Source organism: Gekko japonicus, unplaced genomic scaffold (assembly GCF_001447785.1).
Source record: "Gekko japonicus isolate JY-2015 unplaced genomic scaffold, Gekko_japonicus_V1.1 scaffold2068, whole genome shotgun sequence".
In the NCBI taxonomy this organism is placed as follows: Eukaryota; Metazoa; Chordata; class Lepidosauria; order Squamata; family Gekkonidae; genus Gekko; species Gekko japonicus.
In genome coordinates this window covers 171,440-182,102 of record NW_015165307.1, presented here as the reverse complement: position 1 = coordinate 182,102, position 10,663 = coordinate 171,440, and positions in this window count along the sequence as shown.

Genomic DNA, 10,663 nt, shown 5'->3' with positions numbered 1-10,663 from the left:
TAAAGCCTTTGATTCTGTGGATCACAACAAATTATAAAAGAAGAAAACCATGGTATTCTCAGTAGGCTGCAAGAGTTGGACCATAAGGCTGAGTGCTAAAGAAAAGATGCTTTCAAATTATGGTGCTGGAGAAGTCCCTTGGACTGCAAGAAGAAGAGTCCCTTGGACTGCAAGGAGATCAAAGCAAATCCTAAAAGAAATCAACCCTGACTGTTCCCTGGAAGGCCAGATACTGAAGCGGAAGCTCAAATACTTTGGCCACCAAATGAGAAGGGAGCACTCACTGGAGAAGACCCTGATGTTGGGAAAGATTGGAGGTCAAAGAAGAAGGGGATGACAAAGGATGAGATGGTTAGACAGTGTTATCGAAGCAACGGACATGAAATTAAGCAATCTCTGGAGGATTTATTTATTGGGATTTTTACCCTGCCCTCCCCACAACAGACACTCTGTGAGGTAAAAGAAGAAGAAGAGATTGGATTTATACCCTGCCCTTCACTACCCAAAGGTGTCTCAGAGCAGCTGACAAACTCCTTTCCCTTCCCCTCCCCACAACAGACACCCTGTGAGGTAAAAGAAGAAGAGGAGGAGATTGGATTTATACCCCGCCCTTCACTACCCAAAGGAGTCTCAGAGCGGCTTACAAACTCCTTTCCCTTCCCCTCCCCACAACAGACACCCTGTGAGGTAAAAGAAAAAGAGATTGGATTTATACCCTGCCCTTCACTACCCAAAGGAGTCTCAGAGCGGCTTACAAACTCCTTTCCCTTCCCCTCCCTGGGTCTGGGGACCACTAAAAGATGTTGGTTTGTAGACCTCAGTGCCCTCCGGGACTCATATGGGGAGAGGTATGCTGGCCTCTAGCCATATAGGGCTTTAAAGGTAAGCACCAGCACATTGAAACGGATACGGAATTCAATAGGCAGCCAGTGCGGTTCGCGCAGCACTGGGTGGATACGAGCCCGCACAGGCGTCACCAGCAGCACCTGCGCTGCTGCATTCTGCACTAGCTACAACTTCCGGAGTAGAGTCAAGGGCAGCCCCACATAAAGAGAGTTACAGTAGTCCAGTCTGGAAGTGACCATTGCATGGGTCACTGTAGCTAGGTTTTGGGGAGTAAGATACGGAGCTGACTGCCTGATCTGCCTCACAGAAAAAGGCAGACCCGGCAGTGGCGGTGACCTGGGTCTCCATGGAGAGGGAGGCATCCAGGAGCACCCCCAGACTCTTCACACCTGACGTAGGCACCCATGGAACCCCCATCGAAGGTTGGGAGCCTGATCCCCTGGCCCAATCCCCCACGACTCAGGTACAGGACTTCCATCTTACCATAGATGGATTTAACTTCAGTTGGCTCTGTCGTAACCATCCAGCCACAGCCTCTAACGCCTCGTTGAGGTATCCTGGGGCCATGTACGGGCGGCCGTCCATCAGTAGGTAGAGCTGGGTGTCATCTGCATACTGGTGATGACCAGTGTTTCCTCTTAGCTGAGTGAGTGTGAGCTAGCTCACAGTCTTTTAGCCTCCGGCTCACACATCTTTGTCTCAGCTCAGGAAGGGATGGCTCCAGAGCAAATCGATTTATGCAGTAGCCAAATCGCTCGCTCAGAACTTTAATGCCAGGAGCTCACAAAGGAGGATTTTTGCCTCACAAGACTCCGCAGCGTAGAGGGAGCATTGGTGATGACCCAGCCCATATCTCCGGATAACCTGGGCGAGGGGGTGCATATAGATATTAAACAACATGGGGGAGAGAATCTCTCCCTGCGAAACGACACATTCTAGTGCAGTGATGGCGAACCTTTTAGAGACCGAGTGCCCAAACTGCAACCCAAAACCCACTTATTTATTGCAAAGTGCCAACACGGCAATTTAACCTGAATACTGAGGTTTTACTTTAGAAAAAACAACTCATACATTAAATCATTTGGCAGAGAATTCGACACTTTAATGATGGTCTGGGCCTGGCTGGGGTGATGGCACGCGTGCCCGCAGAGAGGGCTCTGAGTGCCACCTCTGGCACCCGTGCCACAGGTTCGCCACCACTGTATCTAGTGGATGCTGCTGGGATAACTCCCCCCACCCAAGTGCCGCTCTCTGTCCCCAACCCTGAAGGAAGGAACATGAGAACATAAGAGACGCCAATGTTGGATCAAGCCAAAGGCCCATCCAGTCCAACACTCTGTGTCACAGTGGCCAAAAATACCAGGTGCCATCAGGAGGTCCACCAGTGGGGTCAGGACATTAGAAGCCCTCCCACTGTTGACCCCCCCCCCAAGCACCAACAAGACAGAGCCTCACTTGCCCCAGAGCCCCTATCTATACCTTGTGGCTAATAGCCACGGATGGACCTCTGCTCCATATGCTTATCTAATTCCCTTTTGAAGCCATCCATGCTTGTAGCCACTGCCACATCCTGTGGCAGTGAATTCCATGTGTTAATCTCTCTTTGGGTGAAGAAGTACTTCCTTTTATCCGTTCTAACCCGACCGCTCAGCAATTTCATGGAGTGCCCACGAGTTCTTGTATTGGGAGAAAGGGAGAAACGTACCTCTTTCTCTACCTGCTCTTTCCCATGCATAATCTTATAAACCTCAATCATGTCACCCCTCAGCTGACATTTCTCCAAGCTAAAGAGCCCTAAGCACTGCGAGGCAAGCCCTTGTATCCCAGCGTCGGCTTGCCCTGGTGGTTGATCTGGAAACTCCACCTGGTGCAAAACGCGGCGGCGTGCCTTCTGACTGCATTGCCTGCGTGGGCACACATTCAGCCAGCGCTATGCCAACTGCACTGGCTACCAGATGGGTACCGGATCCGCTTCACTGTGCTGGTATTGACCTTCAGAGCCTTGTGCAGAGTGGGAGCGACATACCTAAGAGACTGCCTCTCTCCATAGGTGCCCCGGAGAGCCCTTGCGCTCTGCTGATCAAGATCTGCTGGCTGTGCCCAGCCTGAGGGATGTCCGTTTAGCCTCAACCAGGAACAGGGCTTTCTCTGCCCTGGCCCCGGCCTGGTAGAACAGGCTCCCGCATGAGATCAGGGCCTGCAGGACCTTCTACCATTCTGCAGGGCCTGTAAAACTGGGCCTTTGGCTAGGGCAGCGGGCATCCAGTAAAAGTCCACCTCCCCTGCTGAAGACACCCACCCCCACAGGGCCCAGATGAAACAAACCTAGAGTCCAGCAGCACCATTATCATTTTTAATTATTTATTGTGTTTTCTATGATGCTGAATGGCCTGTTTGTTATGATCCACCCTGAGCCCGTTTGCAGGGAGGGTGGAATATAAATCAGAAAAATAAAGAAGCCCGCCGTCTCTTTCCTCTCGGCTGCAATTCTAAAAGGTTACATCATTTGCTTCTCTGGCAAGATCTGACAAAACTTTGATCTTTGAATTATTTACTGGACTTTGTTTTAAGGCATTCCTGCCTCTGTGTGTTTTTTTAATTGTCACTCATCTAAGATGGAACTACTTTGGCTTTTACGGCCTTTGGCTCCATCTAGTGGTGACATTCACAAATAACACCATGAATGACAAAAAATACTCAATGAACTGACAGATTGGATAAGACTTCCTTCTTATAAAATAAGTAATACAATTAATAATTATTACTCTTTTATTTTTAGTACTATTAGGTATCAAATACACTAACATATTAGCTAATTGATATCACTAATATTAATAACATATTTTCTTTTAATTTATTCCTGTTTCCTGATAATCTATATCTTTCCTGTGGAATAAGCTTTTTCTTTTTCTCCTATTAACACATTTTAGTAAACTGTTGATTGATTGAATATATGAAATTTTTTGAAAAACCTGAAATAATACTGAAGCTAAAAAACTAGATTGAAGTCATGAATTCAGAAATTAACACAGGATTTATTTGATGAATTTACTGAGATTGTTGAAGCATAGTAATTCTGTATTGGGGATGAGATTAATTGACAAACAGATAATTTTCTTTTTTTATTTTCTACGTACTACAAACCTAACATACTACAAACTAACTAAAATTACAGCTGCACAAAGACCATATATCATAATTATTGTTCTATTAAGAAAGTTCTCATCTTGTTAAAAATAAAAGTCTCATTCTGTTATTTCGATATGGATAAAGTTAAAGTTATTGACAATGCAAGAATTTGTAATATAAACATTTCTACTTAGATTTAAGCTATTTTTTGCCTTTCTTTCCTTTCTTCTTGTTTTTATAGTCCTGAGGTGGTTTGGGTGCTGCTTCTCCCAATTCTGATTCGGATTCTACTTCTGAGCTGCCATCTGTAGACGTTTCATGACTTCCCAAGCCATGCGAACTGTCCAATTCTCCGTCTTCTTCTTCCTCTGTGTTCTTTTCATCCTTTTTTGAATCTTGATGTCTGTCCAAAAACTGCTTTGCTTCAATAAGAAGAGTCAATCTTTTCTTTTTTGCCTTTATAATTGAAGATCAAGCCTTCAATGGACTTTTCCTGTAGATGTGGTTAAATTCTTGTATTATTTTCTCTTCTTCCTTATCTCAAATGGAATATCTTTTAGGATTCTAATCTCTTCTTCTTTGATTTTCAGTGTAGTCCCGAAGGTTGCTTTCGATATTGCATCTCTTATAGATCTCTTAGAGAATCTGACATATATTTCACCAGGCAGGGTTTTTTTCCTTGATAAATTTTGAATATGTCCAATAGGTCATATCCATTTCGCTTTGTAGTACTTCCGCCTTGATGCCTGTCACTGGTGCAAGCGCTTCACTAAGGATTTCTTTCAGATTCTCAGGTTTGTCTTCAGGTACACCCTGAAATCTCAACACATATAAAGATTTTTCCATTTGTAGCTGCAAAAGTTGAGTTTTATCAGAAGATCTTTCTTTTTCCACAACTTCCAGTGTTTGATCAATTGCTTTTGTCTTATTTGCCACTTTTTCTGTTCTTTTATTAGACTCTTCTAGCTGTTTTTGCAAAGACTCCAAGGTCTTGTTGATGTTAGTCATCTGTGCCACCAGAGGTCGCAATGCAGTATCCTGCATGCCTGGAAAGTCAAAGTTAACTTCCAGTTTGGAGACTGGACGTGCTGAGCTGGCAGTTCCTTGTTGAATCTTCGCTTTCACTGCCATCTTTTCAGCCTGATAAGACATTGTTTATGTTTTGGGAAAGGTTTGCTTAAGTCTTTAGATGTTTATTAGCTCAAATGCCTTTAACAGTCTGGCATTGTGCTAGTTGAAATCAGCAATCTGCTTAAACGCTGCCACTTTCTGCCCCCTTTGTAATGCTTTTAAATCTTGTTTGTTGTTTTCAAGGGGTGGGTAGCCTCCCCCCCCCCTCCGCTTTTTCTTGGGGGCACCCAGGCTAGCATCTTACTCACGATCTGCTTCATCAGGTAAGATAAAGTCTTTTTCTTTTTGCCCAGTCTGTTGCTCGCTGGTCCGGTGTGCTCGTCTCATGCCCAGAATGGTACCACAGTGGCAGGACCTATAGGGACAGGGAGGAGCCTCGAACCTTTGGCCTCGTCCTTGGGAGAGGCACCTCCAGCACCCCAGACTAAGAGCCCTTTACAAGGGCCCCAGGGAGAGTCCAGAACCAGCCAGATTCCCTCCCTGCCACTGGGTCACTCTCTCCAGAGCTTTGGAGGAGCACACCCGCCATCAACGCACCGAAACCGGAAGTCCCTAGCAGGGCTGACAAACAGATAATTTCTGATTGCACTGAATACTAATAATAATCAGGTTTATGGTTAAAGATCTATCAGTACTGGTATTGGTAGATGAATTTTTTTAATAAAACATTCAGAAGGAGAAGGGTACTTAGAAAACCAAGCATGTCAACAAGATTAAAGAATAAAGATAAGAAAGGGAAAGGAAAGGATGAAGGTTCTGGATTATATGCAAAAAAATTCAGAATCACTATCTAAACAAATTTAAGACTTACACCTTCAAGTCAAACAATGTGAAGAACACACTTATCAAAGGCTTAGAAAAGAATTTTCAAGCGTGAAAGTGGAATTAAAAACAGGATTAGCAGAGATCTGGAGTAAACTGCAAGAAAATGCTAAAGAAACTGAGAAAGTTAAGGACAAGTTTAAAGATTTGAAATTGCATCAAGAAGCTCAACACACACACTTGGACAGCTAGGATCAGAGAATTGAGATTTTAGAGGTCCAAAACAGAGTCAATAATCTAAGATTTAGAGGGTGAAGATTTTGGTAAATCAAATCTGGAAGACTGCTTCCACAAAGTGTTACAAGACTACCTAAAGATTCAAGGAGACTTCCCAGACATCAATCAGATATACAGAGTTAATTCAAGATTTGCTTCAAAGAACAGATTACCTCAAGATTACATTCGCACATTAAAAGACGAGACACTGTATTGCTATACCCCTCAAAATCGCAGATAAAGAGGTCCAGATCTTTCCAGATATACCTACAATAGTCTTGAGAAAAAGAAAATATTTTGATTTCTTACAGCAAATTCAGAAAGAAAGAAAGAAAGAAAGAAAGAAAGAAAGAAAGAAAGAAAGAAAGAAAGAAAGAAAGAAAGAAAGAAAGAAAGAAAGAAAGAAAGAAAGAAAGAAAGAAAGAGCTGGAGAATCCCATTTGCCTTACAAGTCTCACTACCGAAAGGTAGATTAATCTCGACAGTTGAACAAACTAAACAACTGGCAGAAGAATTATCATCGGGGGGACACACAGGAAGATCCTGAAAATTCTGAGGATTCTGAAAAACCTAAAGAACAAAAGATAGATTTAAAAAGTCCAGATACAGAAAAAGACAAACTAGACCAAGCTGCAACATTTTGACAAAATTAGCAAATTAAAGATAATATAAGAACATAAGACGCCAATGTTGGATCAGGCCAAAGGCCCATCCCGTCCAACACTTTGTGTCACACAGTGGCCAGAAATACCAGTGCCATCAGGAGGTCCAGCAGTGGGGCCAGGACATTAGAAGCCCTCCCACTGTTGACCCCCCCCCCAAGCACCAAGATGACAGAGCATCACTTGCCCCAGAGCCCCTATCTATACCTTGTGGCTAATAGCCACTGATGGACCTCTGCTCCATATGCTTATCTAATTCCCTTTTGAAGCCGTCCATGCTTGTAGCCACCACCACTTCCTGTGGCAGTGAATTCCATGTGTGAATCACTCTTTGGGTGAAGAAGTACTTCCTTTTATCCGTTCTAACCCGATCGCTCAGCAGTTTCATGGAGTGCCCACGAGTTCTTGTCTTGTGAGAAAGGGAGAAAAGTACCTTTCTCTACCTGCTCTTTCCCATGCATAATCTTATAAACCTCAATCATGTCACCCCTCAGTCGTCTTTTCTCCAAGCTAAAGAGCCCTAAGCGCTTTAACCTTTCCTCATAGGGAAAGTGTTCCAACCCTTTTATCATTCGAGTTGCCCTTTTCTGCACTTTTTCCAAAGCGATATCCTTTTTAAGGTGTGGTGACCAGAACTGCACACAGTATTCCAAATGAGGTCGCACCATTGATTTATATAGGGGCATTATGATATTGGCTGATCTGTTTTCAATACCCTTCTTAATAATCCCCAGCATAGCATTGGCCTTCTTTATTGCAGTCACACACTGTCTCGACATTTTCAGTGAGTTATCTACTACAACTCCAAGATCTCTCTCTTGATCAGTCTCTCCCAGTTCAGACCCCATCAATGTGTATTTATAGATAGGATTTTTGGCTCCAATGTGCATCACCTTGCACTTGGCCACATTGAGCCCCATCTGCCATGTTGAGGCCCACTCGCCCATCCTTGACAGATCCCTTTGGAGTGCCTCACAATCCTCCCTGGTTTTCACCACCCTGAACAACTCCGTATCATCCGCAAATTTAGCCACTTCACTGCTTACTCCCAACTCCAAATCATTAATGAACAAGTTAAAAAGCAGTGGACAAAGTACTGATCCCTGCGGTACCCCACTGCTTACCCCACTCCACTGAGGGAACTGCCCATTTATACTCAATCTGTTTCCTATTAATTAGCCCGTTTTTGATCCACAAAAATACTTGTCCTTTTATCCTGTGATTTTTGAGCTTACTTAGGAGCCTTTGATGAGGAACTTTATCGAAAGCTTTCTGGAAGTCAAGGTAAACAATATCTATTGGGTCCCCCTTGTTCACATGTTTCTTCAACCCCTCAAAGAACACTTAACAGGTTAGTGAGACAAGATCTTCCCTTACAGAACCCATGCTGAGTCTGCCTCAATATGTTTTGTTCATCAATGTGCTTTCCTTAATAACTGTTTCCACCAACTTACTTGGTATCAATGTCAGACTGACTGGCCTGTAATTTCCCGGATCTCCTCAGGAACCCTTTTTAAAGATGGGAGTGACATTGAGTCCAGGCTCTTTTTCCACCCCTCCTCACCAGGGAAGGGGAAGCCTGTGAAGAGAGCTCTTCTGAGTCCAGCTCTTTCCATACATGCCTTCAGGGGAAACTGGTGACAGAGCGGGCAGCTGTGCTGTGTGAACCCCAAGGCAGCCAAGGCACAGAGAATAGCCGTTTAACAGCACCATTTTTAGTCATAATGACACAGTGGAAATCCACAAAAATTTCTTTATATTGTTGAGAGAGAAGAGTCTCCTCACCCTCAAAACTGAGGTGAGGAAAACACAGAGAACAGCAGTGGAGATGATCTCTCCATGGCGGCAAAAAGAGAACTGAGGGAGTAGTGCCCCTCCTTCTGGTCATGTGAGCATTTTGGCGGGAAAGCGCCAGAGGGAGGAGGGACACTCCTAGTCTATTAGAAAGCTTGGAAATCTTTTCCGTGGCTGGCCTGCGACTGCGCAGTTCCCACGTGGGACTGCACAGAAGCCAGGACAATGAATAAACAGCATTAAAAGCGGATTAGATAGATTTGTGAGGGCAATTGCCAAATTCAGGAGGACTAAGCCTCTGAATCCCAGAGCCAGGAAGCAATATCACAGGAAGGCCTCTGCCTCTCTGCCCTGTTGCTGGCCCTCCAGAAGAACTGGTTGGCTGCTTTGTGAGACAGGATGCTGGACTAGATGGACCATTGGTCTGATCCAGCAGGGCTCTTATGTTCACTAAACTTGTTTCAATTTTACCTTAGCTATTTTATTACATAGGAGCCTGGCTACAAGCTGTGTAGCAAGTAGATGGATTGCAATGAAACTAATGCGTCTACAGCAAGGCTATAACCTGTAACTGGAAGCTCTGTGGTACCAAGCTATAGCACTCTACTCAGTATTTTCTCCCTGTTCCATCTATACAACATTGCTAGGAAAGGTGGTTTGCAAATCTGAAGTATCACCACGAAACACACCCAGACTTCTTTTAATCAAACTAGAATAGGGCAGAAGACATCCTGAACAGGTACGTGGAATGCAGGCTAACAAATTTTAAATGAATCCGAAGATGAAGGCACCTGCAGACAGGAATTAACTTGCGTTGCTTGGAAGTCCAGGAGTACACCTTTTCCTGATTTGATAGGTCTTTTAAAGCAAGCAGCAATATCTTGTGGCTGTGAATTATTCAGGAAATCCTCTTTTGCAATTCAGCCTACCTGTGTTGGAACATATCCTAATTTACCCTCATACAACATTGGGGTCACTGTTCACACAGCACTTGTGCTCTCCAGAGTTTCTGCGTGCATTTTAGGATTAGACCAAAGGCCCCTTCCGCCCCCCCACTATTGCTTCAGCAAATGCTCCAAGGCATTTACTCACTGGAGAAAATTTCCTTGAAAACTCTCCAAAAGAGTATGAAGACAATACTGTTCTTACTCGTATCACACAGGTAAAAGTTTCACTGATTGTTCAGATTATGCCATCATGTACAGACCCAAATCCAGTATGAGCCACTCGTGTCGTATTTTTAATGTGCAAGTGACATTTTATGTGCCTGCTATTTCCAATATCCTTTTACATACCAGGCTCAACTGACAGGCGGCCATTCATGCCAGTACAAAAAACGCTCAGGTCCAAGGTACTGTATGTGTTAATCATTGTGTATCTTCCTTGGTATTTTAAGTTTGACTGGCTCATCAGTCTGCCCCAGCATGAGCTGTTATATAGCTACAGCAATCCAGTTCTTTTCTTAAAGGCATACACGGCCACACAGTGCAAAATCCTGAAGTTTTCAAGGGTTACCCTCTGCAGATGTGGATCGTGTAACTGGTGACCGCTGAAAATCCCCAAAGAGGTCAAAACAGCAGATAAAGATCAACAAGAACAGTATTTCTTGTGCCTGCAGAATTCTTATTTCATTAATGCCTCACTGATCATCTGTGCCTTCGTACCCATGGGATCCAGTGCGCCTGCGCTGATTCCGGAAGCAGAGCAGGTGCACTGGATCCCATGGGTGCGAATGCAGAGACCACATAAAGAAGATCAAACTGTTTCTAGGACAACTTCAAGCAACCCAGAGAGAAGTGGCTAAGCCTGTGCAGCTGGCCCAGGGGAACAGCAAGCCTTTCTTGAATGAATTTCAAATAAATCCATCCCAAGAGTTAGGATTCTGACAACCCGAACTGCTCTACAGGAAGGGCGGTTACTCTTAACCGTGACCTTTTTTGGACAACCGTTAGATACAGTAACACTCCACCAGACACATGAAGAGTTTGTGTTTATTTGTCTACATTCAGCATAATCCAGATGTGCTGTCTGAATGATCCAGACATACAAACCCCCACTCTTTC